Source organism: Gossypium hirsutum, chromosome A10 (assembly GCF_007990345.1).
Source record: "Gossypium hirsutum isolate 1008001.06 chromosome A10, Gossypium_hirsutum_v2.1, whole genome shotgun sequence".
In the NCBI taxonomy this organism is placed as follows: domain Eukaryota; kingdom Viridiplantae; phylum Streptophyta; class Magnoliopsida; order Malvales; family Malvaceae; genus Gossypium; species Gossypium hirsutum.
In genome coordinates this window covers 92,536,800-92,547,619 of record NC_053433.1, presented here as the reverse complement: position 1 = coordinate 92,547,619, position 10,820 = coordinate 92,536,800, and positions in this window count along the sequence as shown.

Here is a 10,820-nt window from a genome sequence, read left to right as displayed (position 1 = left end):
TATAATAATGCTTAAATTAATAATGATGTTAAGTAATAACAAAAATGAAAATGAAATGAAAATATAAATAAAATAAAAGAAACAAATAGAGTAGTGGGGAAAGAAAAAGGAAAGAGAAACAAAATTAAAGCTTCATCTCTTTTGCATAGGTGTGCAAAATTCGGGTAAAATCGAAAAATTCGGTTAACCGATCAAATTCGGTTAATCGGTCGGTTAATAGAATTAATTTGGTCGGGGGTCGGTTAATAATTTTTTGAGTTTTCGGTTAACGATTAATTAGGTTCGAAACCGGTAGGTTAACAGAATTTTTTCGGTTTAACCGAAAAAATTAATAAATAAAATTATAATATATAAATATCCCACTATTCACTCAAACTCAATCCAACATAAACCCAAATACCCAATCTAATATATATTGACCCAATTACCCAACCCAACCCAATTACTCAACCCAATCATAAAAATTACAAATAATTTAATAAATAAAAATAAAAATAAAAATAAAAATAAAAATCTAAAACTAAAACTAAAAATAAAAATAAAAAAACATATAATTTTATACAAATAATTTGGTTAATTCGGTTAATTCGATTAATTCGGTTAATTCGGTTAATTTTATATTATTTTAACCAAAAATTAAAAAACATATAATTTTCGGTTCGGTTAATTTTTTTGAAAAAATTTCGGTTCGGGTAACGATTAAATTTTGAAAGGTCGATTAATTCGGTTAATGTTATTTCAGGTCGGTTAACCGATTGAACACCCGTACTTTTGCATGCCGATTCGGTGGAGAAAAAGGTTAGTACTATTCGACCTTTAAGCTTCACTTTATTGGTATAATTTGATTATTTTCAATTAAATTTTATATTTTTGGAACCTTAAAATCATGTAGTAGATTACCCATGTGGAAATTTAGAGAAATTATGATTTTTTTGGAACTTGCCATTGTTGAAAAACTCTAATGTTTGAAGTTGTTTTGATAGAATTAGGGGTTAAATTGTTAATTTTTGTGAAGTTTAGGGACTGTTTTGGTGGATTGTTCTTTGTGCTAGAAATTTGAGTTGAATTACTAAGTTTTGTGAGCAAGCAAAATATTTTGTATTATAAGTATTCTTACTATTAGCTTTCAAGGAGTTAAATGCTATAAATTAAATTAGCATGGTGTTAAGTTATAAAATTTAAGAATTTAGGGATTGTTAATAAATTATATGTATATGTGGTTAGTTATGGAAATTAGATGAAGATGCAATCAAGCTAATTTTGATGTTAATGATTAAGTTGAGTAAATGTCAATTGTTGAGAGTAAAAGTATAAATTATGATCTAAGGTTAATTGATTTAATTAAAAGCAAGTATGGTATTCAAATTAAGTAATGGAATTAATTTGTTAATTTGATAAAGAGAATAATAGATTGGGTATCAACCGTGGGAAGGAAAAGATCACTGACTAGACGTATTCGATTCGTAGCATCTGTCGTATTTCGGTAAATTTGTAGTCTTGAACTTAACCTTTTTATTAATAATTTATTTAATTAATACTTAGATGTTATTTAAATACTTTATATACGTTCATATTTGAACGATGATGTTAATTAATAAATGAGGAAATTGTGAAAATAAATAACTATTTATTCATCGGTTTATTCGACTAGCGTTGGGTGCAACTTCTATCAATTTATTTGACTAGTGCTAAGCACACATTTGTTGGTTTATCTTACTAGCGTTGAGTGCAAACTCTTTCGCGGTTCATCTGTCACACACTGGGTGCCATGTATCGATTGGACTATACATCAAGGTTATATGAACCATTGAAGAAGGTTGGTTATAGGTATTCTTAAGGAAGAATTATATTTACTTATGTATATACATTTATTCATTGGAAGATATGATATATTTCTTAAATTAGATTATTAAAGTTGTGAAATAAATTCAAATACTTTAGATATACTTGTGGTTATTCAAATAAGTGAAATCTACTTAATGCAGATTGGTTCCCATGTTTACAGGTTAGATAAATAGTAGACTCGGACTCAGCATCCTACAAGAATCCCGTACTCAACGTCGAAGATGTCCTCTTTTGTGTTTTTGGCATGTACCTAGGGGGTATAAGTTTATTAAAATCTTTCGTCTATGGATAGTTTTGATGAATGTTACATGTATGATATATAAATTATAATCTTGGTAAATGATGTATATATTTTGATATAATTATGATTATATATGTAAATGTTTGGAAATGGTGTTTTTCTTTAAATAAGCTAGATGTCCTATTGAAATTGGTAATTTAATTTGGTTGACATGGAAGTGTTGAATTAGGTATTAGCCTTATAACATTTTTATCACTCTTGAGTTAGAATAATGAATTAATGTATATTTATGTTTGGTCATTTTGTTGATGCTTGAGTGCATATGGTAGATGTTAGATAGTGCATTGATTCAAATGACTTATTTGATTATTTAGTACATGGTTGAGGTGCATTTCAATGAGATATTGGTTAAGCAATCAAGATAGTTGTTTTGGCATGCTTTGAGCATGTTTAATTGTGTTTTGAATAGGTTATATGATTAATGAATCAATTGCATAGTGTCCAACAAACCACAATTCGGTAAACTTGAGTTTTAAGGTACATTTAGGTGCACACGGCCTGTCACACAGCCGTGTGTCATATACGAGCAACACACACGGACATGTGCCCCAATTTCAAAAGTCACACGGTCTGGGGCATTTCACATTGCCTGGCCACACGGCTATGTGTCCCCTGTTTCAATTTTTTTTTTAATTTTTCCTAACTTTTCCAATATGCTACAATTTGACCCCGAAATGTTTCCAATCTATTCTTAGGGCCCTAAAGACTCGTTTTTAGGTCCATATATGTATATTAGCTCATGAATGGAATAAGATTGATTAATTGTAATCATGATTAATTGTAATCATGATTGAATAATTATCGTATGAACTGTTAAATGTTTGGTATGTTATTGTAATATTTTGTGACCCAATCCGGTGACGAAAGCGGGTTAGGGGTGTTACAGTTGGTCAGTTGATGGTAATCCCTAGACACATGCACCGATGTGGACATCAGGAAAGTGTAATAAGTCACTTCCATCCTCGTCAAAGACATTTGCCTCCTCCTGCTTCCAAGCTCGAACCTAAAACTACTGAAGAGTGCCTTAGTTTGAACACAAACACAATCGGAGGCTAGTTCTTATCATTCGGAGTTATGTAGTGACAGTTTTGTGTAAGAGTTCCAATGATACTACTATTATCCAGAGACGTGCGATTCCAGTTCTCATTTTCAACAACTGAGGTCATCAATGATGGATGATATGTTTAGCTCTACACCCAGTACTCCACACCTCTCGTTCAAACCTTTGGGACATCATTTTTTGAATTACTTTGATAAAACCCAAGGTTCGTCAATGGATGATGATAATACAAGTTCAAGAGAGGAAAACATTGAGCTTCTAATAGATCATCACCAACAACCCAGACTTCAACGAAGGGTACCACAGCATTTCACCCCATGAACAACTCCATCCTACCATTTTTCTGATTAATTTTATTTGAATTTGTAACAAGGATTCATTATTTTCCTTTATAATAAACATGACAATGTTGGTGTTATAACTTCAACCTCATTTTTCATTATATTAAACATGACAAAGTTGGGGTTATATTAATTAATTTTGATTAGTGTCAATAAAATACAACAAATAATGTTTAAAATACATTTGAATTTCGGGTACATAAATTTATGTTTGACTTGACTGCAACAATTGTTCAAGATGAAAGTTCCAATACGGGCACTTGTTTTGAATGTGGTCAATTGTTATGCATAGACCATAACATTTGTGTTCTCCATTCTCCCTCAAGTCCATGTCATTCTGAATTCTACTAGCCTACCAACCTTTATGTAGCTTATGTGGCCTCGGGATTAGGATTAACTTGAATATAGGCGGAGGCACTTCCCATGTCGAGACATCCCTGAAGGTGGGAAACTCGTTTTCCCAAATACGTAATGTATGTTCCAACTTGTACACCTTATTGATATATTGGTCAAATTCAACCTTAGCCCATGCACATGCTGCAGCGACATGTGAACATGGGTACTGAAGAGTTTGGAACCTCCTGCAGTCGCACCACCTAGTTTGGAGATCACCATAGAACCTGGTTGGGATACTCACTCAATGATCGACAAACTCAGTAACTTGAAAATTTTCCAAGTGTTAGGAATATAGTTGTACAGTCATCAACCTCGCTTTCTGTGTATTGACTGCCATCGCCTTCCTAACCTCCTTGCAGTGAACGTGTCCTACTTCCAATTGCTATACTTGTTTCTCCCCCAATCTTGGCATCTAGGTTGCTAACCTATAGAATGTAGCTAAGAAAATAACTAAAATGGATAGATGTTGTGTACGCTTCAAGACAACATTAACAGACTCTACGAGGTTGGTGGTCATAAGTCCATAGTGAAACCTGTCATCAAAACATTGAGCCTATTTAGATGGCTCTATGACACTGAGCCAATTGTGCACATCATTTTTTGTTTTAGCCTGAACCCTCGCCACCTTCTATTTTAAATAGTGTTGTTCTAGCTTGTATCTTATGGGGTATTTCTGTAAAACATGTTATCATTCCTTTTAGTTTCTAATTGTATCCAAAAGAAAAAGAATATGACCATTGAATTACCCATTTTTACAACTTTTTTATGCCAATCTGCATTCTTAATTCCCTGTAAAAGTTAATTGCAATGTTACAAATATAATACATGAATATCCACGGAACATTGAAACACGTAATCGTCATAATTAGCCCATTTGATTGATCAAAAATAATGAAAATGTTGTCTTATCTAACAACATGCCTCCACAAGTTCGTCTAGAAAATTTTTCACAATTACATGTTATCACTTTCCACAATGGAAAAGACTATTGGTAGTATGTTCTAGTTACTATCTTTTGTAATCGTAATAAAGAGGATTTGCATATATTTCCCATACATCCAGGTTATATCAACCTATACAAGTGGCTTATAGTTGGGAAAAGGTTGTAATGCATAGATTAAATGTCTAGAATAAGTTGTGGAAAATTCTTTTCCCTGGATCTAGTTGTTCATCCGAGTCATAAGCAAGCAAAGTCTAGAAGTCAATCATAGTCCCTGGCACGTATTCTTATATCGTGGCTAACACCCATGAAGTTTATTGTGCGACATATCCTAATCACTGTACAATTGTTCCACCACTATCTGTTTAGCCCACCATGCTTTCCTGCATGACACTTGTATTAAAATAGGGATTGTATGTCAACAATCAATACCGATACAGGAATGGTAGGTATGTCTTTCACCAGTGGCATGATGCAGTTGCAAATTATTTTCGCATCAAGTTTCTCATGATCTTACGGTGTCCTTATACCAGTGCATATTTGAGGCCCTACATATTTTTGAATCTCCCACATTTGCAACCTCTGCATCAATACAACTTGTATCCATTAGTTGTAACCTTCTACAGACAACAAGCCTTGATATATAATTTTGGTTTAGAAACAATGAATTTGTAGTCAAGTAACACTTTCATACTATACTTCTTGATGGCAAATACACATTCCAGATTGTTTGGGAATTGTTAATCTAAAACCAACTCTTCTCATTCAGGATATGACGCCAACCAGTAGGAAAGTATTATATCTGGGTATTTTGGCAACTCAAATACATGTGAAACATTGGGATTTATGCTCAGCTTGTGGGTTGAAGGATCATTCTGTATAACAATGCCACAACTCAATGTCCCAAGCGGATGGGCATATATATTATCATCGTCACTTGTGCCTTTGTCGTCGATATCATCTGGGACCTCATTGAGATCGGGATCACTAAAATCTTGACCCTAGTAATTGGAACCATCATCATCATTGGGTCCTTCTTTTATTGGATTTGGTGCCCTAAGTTTACTATTGTCATCAATATACACTTGTAATTTTTTCGAATAGATTGGTTAATAAAAATTATTCATGAATTCCATTAATACTTTTATAACACCCTACACCGGCCCAATTGTCGAGCCTAGGAACAGGATGCTACAACACCGTCTCATTATCAACAAAGCATAAAACATCTCATTAACATGCGATCAACATCATAATCAAATAACTATATAAGGTTTAAGTCTAATCTCCCCTGGACGAAGTTAAAATTCGCTAGACATACAATAATCAACCTTAAAACAAGTTAAAAGCTTGCTTAAAGTCCACTTAACATAAATTTCCAAAAAGTCACAAATGTATCGATACTCATTCGATGGTATTGATATTGTTTAGAAAATTGGTACCATTTTAGCATTTCGTTTCTCTACAAAAAATAAAACCTAGCAAATTATTGATATAAACCAAAAAGTTTCGGTATTATTACCTCGAGTATCAATACTCGAGAAATGGTTCCGATACCAAATTGAGTTACTGACTTCCTGCTCATTCAAAATATCATGGAGGTATTGATCCTAAATACCCGATTATCGATATCTCTGCACAAAACAACAAAAATAACACCAAAACAAGGAATTTAACACAACCATACATATACCAACTCATCATGCATTTAAAAACTCAAAGTTTAGCATAAAAAATCTGAATTTTGTAGTTCCATGCATCATCAATAATTTAAGCTAAGCAAACTGATGAACTAATATTAATGTCCACAATTTTGCGAGTAATGTAAATCAAATAATCATCTAAAACATCATGGCAATATTCATGCAAGAAATATAACTGCCTGTTTTTCAGTAGTGTCAGAAACAGTGGTTTTGAGGCCACAAATTCGATAGTGAGTTCGTAAATATTATTATTTAATATTTAAGAGTCAAATATAGTAATATAATAAATTTTGATTTGATAATTTATGTTATTTGAACAAATAATCAAGTTCAAGTGGTATATCCTTAAAGTCAAGTGGTTTTAGAAATGAGGTATTCAGACCTCGTTTCTATAAACCAAATCTATAAATATTTTATTAAATATTTACAGAGTGTTATTCGGTCATATTAAAATTTGGTTAAGAAATTTTAATATTTAAATAGTTAATTAGGTAAAAAGGATTAAATCGTAAAAGTTACCAAAGTTAATTTCTATAAGTTAAAGGTTCTAAAAGGTTAAATTAATATGGTTACAAGGGTTTTGATGGAAATTGTGCCAAATCTTAGTGGCATGCACGGTTAGTGCTTTGTTTAATTAATTTATATGTAATAATTTTATAATAATAATTAAAAAGAAACTTAAGGAAAACAAAGCTTATTATTTTTATTTTCTTTGTTCTCATCTTCTCCAAGCCAAAAACACCATTGTTGAAGGGAGAACTTTTGGCCAAGCTTAATCTCTCATGCATGGTATGTGTTTGATGCCCATTTTTAATAATTTTTATGTTTTTGAGTTTGTATTAGCTTAAACTAGCTATCCCAAGAGTCAATTTGTAAAGTTTCTAAAAGTTTAGGGACTTTCCATGAATGAGTTTGAAGTATTTTTTTTCTAATATTAATTGATAGATTGTTAAAATTGGTAGTTAAATATAAGTATTTTGTTAAGTGATTTTTAGTAAATTTAATGTTTAGGGATTAAATTGTTGAAATAGTAAATCAATGTAAATTGTGTGAAATGAGGAAAAATATAGGATGTTTGTAAACTTATTAAGATTCGGCTAGCATGGTCTTTAGTGAAAAATGGTGAATTTGTAAGTTTTGGTTTTAGGGACTAAATTGCATAAAAGGTAAAACATTAGGGGTAATTTTATAAATTTCTCATTGATAAGGGTTATAAGTTGTATTAATTATATTAAGTTACTTGAATGGTTTACTTAAATAAAAATTATTATTTAGATCAAGAAATGAATTAAACGGATACAAACGAAGGAAAAGCTAATGTGTCGGATTAGTCATCGACTTCGTTTTTACAACTGTATTTGTCGAGGTAAGTTTATATTTTATTTTACAATATTACATTCGAATTTATAAAATTAATTGATATCTTTACATATGTACCAATGAATTGGTGTTTGAGATTTTCTTGATTGAGACAATAAAAAGTCCGTGATTGAAATAAATCATGGTATTATACTCGAAAAGGAAAAAGACCATGGTTGAAAGATACCATGACATCATATTCGGTATTTCCGAATCAATGAAAAGGTTGAAAAGGATGTTACACGAAAATGATATCAACTGAAAAGGTCAATAACTCATCCTTCAACCATTTGCTATTTAGGTAGCATGTTTTAGGTGAGATATGTATCATAAGTATGAAAATGAGATGAATATTTCTATTAGTATAGTTTGATAATGAATATTAATGCCTTGGTGCAATTATATGTTTCATATGTCTATAAATATGTTATCTAGTTGTGGTTGTGGTGTGTTTAGAGAATTAAATGGTTATATGAGTATTTTCTGAGTATTTGATGTTGTTTCATTTGGTTCTGTAAAAACACTCAGAGGAAAAATTCTGTTATATTGCTACTGCTTTAGTTTACAGCTTTATAAAGAGAAAAATAATCATTTTAAAGGAAATAAATCCTAATCCCTAAGAATCAGTAATTGATATCCTAATTTCCTAAGAATCAGTAACTGAGATTAGTTTCTATTTACAAGAGATCACAATAGATTTCTATCCTTAATTATAGGGATTCCAATACCATCAGATTTCTATCCTTAATTATAGGGATTCCAACACTCCCCCTCAAGTTGGAGTGTAGATGTTAATCAAACCCAGCTTGCTACTAAGTTCTTCAAACATGTTTCTGTTTAAACTTTTGGTTAACATGTCTGCAACTTGTTGTCTAGTAGGTAGGTAGATGATGCATACTTCTCCTGAGTGTACTTTTTCTTTTATAAAGTGACGATCTATTTCCACATGTTTGGTCCGATCATGATGCACAGGATTATGTGCTATGCTGACAGCAGCCTGGTTGTCACAGTACATCTTCATAGGTCTGGTAAAAGGCACTTTTAGTTCTCCCATAAGTCTTTGTATCCAAACTCCTTCGCATATACCATGAGATAGTGCTCGATACTCTGCCTCTGCACTGCTGCGTGCTACCACAGATTGTTTTTTGCTCCTCCACGTCACGAGATTACCCCAAACATAACTACAATAGCCGCTTGTAGAGCGTCTATCATTAACAGAACCTGCCCAGTCTGCATCAGTGTAGACTTCCACGCTTCGGGTGATAGTCTTCTTGAAGTATAGGCCTTTACCAGGAGTTCCTTTTAGGTATCTTAGTATTCTATATGCAGCTTCCAAGTGCTTCTCCTCGGGGCATGCATATACTGGCTAATAACACTCACACTGAAGGCTATGTCTGGACGGGTGTGAGATAGGTAGATGAGCCTTCCTACTAGACGTTGATATCTCCCCTGTCGATTTCTTCTCCATCCTCATTAGTTCCCAATTTGAGGTTAAACTCCATAGGAGTTTCGGCTGGTTTGCTGCCCATCAAACCAACTTCCGACAGTAGATCAAGAACATATTTCCTTTGGGAAATGAAGATACCTTTTTTCGACCTTGCTACCTCCATACCAAGAAATATTTAAGACTCCCAAGTCTTTAAGTTCAAACTCTGTACCAAGAAATTCTTTCAATCTCAAAATTTCGCTCGAGTCATTTCCTGTTATTATTATATCGTCAACATAAACGATAAGGATGCAGCATTTACCCTCTTCCGAGTGCTTGTAGAACATGGTGTGGTCTGCCTGTCCTTGAATGTAATTTCTGCTAGTCATAGCTTTTGCAAATTGGCTGAACCACGATCGTGGAGATTGTTTCAGCCCATACAATGACTTCTTCAACTTACACACTTGGTCCTTGTTTTCTTCAAACCCTGGTGGGAAATCCATATACACCTCCTCATTTAATTCCCCGTTGAGAAAAGCATTTTTTACATCCAATTGAGTCAAGTGCCAATCAAGGTTGGCAGCAAGAGATAGCAGGACCCGAACGGTGTTTAGCTTGGCAACCGGTGCAAACGTCTCGTTGTAGTCGAGACCATAAGTTTGGGTGAATCCCTTAGTCACAAGTCGAGCTTTGTATCGGTCAATACGGCCATCGGGTTTAAATTTCGTAGTGAAAATCCATTTGCACCCTACGGTTTTTTTCCCTTTAGGCAGATCCGAGACTTCCCATGTTTCATTATTTTGAGGGCTTTCATTTCTTCCATCACGGCTTGTCTCCACTCAGTTGATTCAAGAGCCTCTTCTATATTTTTTGGAATTTTTACAGAATCAACATTAGTCACAAAAGCTTTGTAAGACTTAGATAAATTTCCATAGGATACAAACCGAGAAATAGGATGTTGAGTGCAGCTCTTGTACCCTTTCGAACTGCAATTGGAAGATAGATGGATGGTGACGGAGGTGGGACTTCTGCTTCAGAATAGTCCTCGGTTGGAGATGTAATTGGCACTGCTGTATCAGCTTCAGAAGAACGATTCCGTCGGGAGTAAACCTGTATTTGCTGTTTTCCTTGACCAAGTGGCTGTTGTACTTCGGTGGAGGTATTGTCATTGGGAAGGACGGTGTTAAATTCTTGCTGTATAGGGGAAACAACTAAATCTAGGATAGTAGTAGTAGGATCAGGCGGTATAATGAGGAGAGTATTAAGGGTCTCATCTTCATTAAAAATCTCCCCTGAAGATGAGATGCTGCAAAGTATGGTTCATTTTCAAGAAGGTAACATCTCGAGAGACAAACATTCGGCGCAATGTTGGTGAGTAACACTTATAGCCTTTTTGTGTAGGGGAATATCCAATGAAGATACAGGTGGGCTCGAGGATCAAGTTTGGAG